The sequence below is a fragment of the Arachis ipaensis genome, chromosome B04 (assembly GCF_000816755.2).
Source record: "Arachis ipaensis cultivar K30076 chromosome B04, Araip1.1, whole genome shotgun sequence".
In the NCBI taxonomy this organism is placed as follows: domain Eukaryota; kingdom Viridiplantae; phylum Streptophyta; class Magnoliopsida; order Fabales; family Fabaceae; genus Arachis; species Arachis ipaensis.
Window position 1 is genome coordinate 44,463,611 of NC_029788.2, and position 1,317 is coordinate 44,464,927.

Consider the following 1,317-nt stretch of genomic DNA (forward strand, 5'->3'; position numbering starts at 1 on the left):
TGCCAAAAAGCGTATAAATTATCCGCTCATCACAACACCAAACTTAAATTGTTGCTTCTCCCCAAGCAACTGAAAATCAAAATAGGATAAAAAGAATAGAACATACTATAAATTCCAAACTATCAATGAAACATAGCTCCAATCAAACGAGCGGGACTTATAGCTTTTTGCCTCAGAATAAGAAGAAGATATGGAGGAGATGGATGGGAGTGTGTATTCGGCCATATGGGTGGGATTGGGTGAGAGAGAGATGTTAAATTTTGAAGGTAGTGGGTGTATGGATGTGAGTGGTCAATGGAAAACAGAAGGGATGATCATGAATGGAAAGAGAGATGATGAGGTAGGTGGGGATCCTGTGGGGTCCACAGATCCTGAGATGATCCTGTGGGGTCCACAGATCCTGAGGTGTCAAGGCAGTTACATCCCTGCACCAATTTAGGCATGTAAAATGCCCTTGCACACAACTCTAAATGTCAGTTGATCCAGATCACTTAGTTCATTGATGAACAAGGGAGGTTCAACTTCCCAAGTATCAATGCCAAATAATTTGGCATTTAGCTTCATGATTGCACCAAGAAACTTTGCAGTTTGCTCTTCAGTAACATCCTCGTTCTCTTCAGAAGAGGAATACTCATCAGAGCTCATGAAGGGTATAAGGAGGTTCAATGGAATCTCTATGGTCTCCAGATGAGCCTCAGAGTCCTTTGGTTCCTCAGAGGGAAGCTCTTTATTGATCACTGGATGTCCCAGGAGGTCTTCCTCCTTGGGATTCACGTCCTCTCCTTCCCTTACAGGTTCGGCCATGATGCTTATGTCAATGGCCTTGCACTCTCCTTTTGGGTTCTCTTCTGTATTGCTTGGGAGAGTACTATGAGGGATTTCAGTGATCCTTTTACTTAGCTGGCCCACTTGTGCTTCCAGATTTCTAATGGAAGACCTTGTTTCATTCATGAAACTTACAGTGGCCTTAGATAGATCAGAGACTAGATTTGCTAAGCTAGATGGATTCTGCTCAGAATTCTCTGTCTGTTGCTGAGTGGATGATGGAAAGGGTTTATTATTGTTAAACCTGTTTCTTCCACCATTATTAAAGCCTTGTTGAGGCTTTTGATCCTTCCATGAGAAATTTGGATGATTTCTCCATGATGAGTTATAGGTGTTTCCATAAGGTTCACCTAAGTAATTCACCTCTGCTATTGCAGGGTTTTTAGGGTCATAAGCTTCTTCTGCATAAGAAGCCTCTTGAGTACTGTTGGATGCAACTTGCATTCCATGCAGACTCTGAGAAATCATATTGACTTACTGAGTCAATATTTT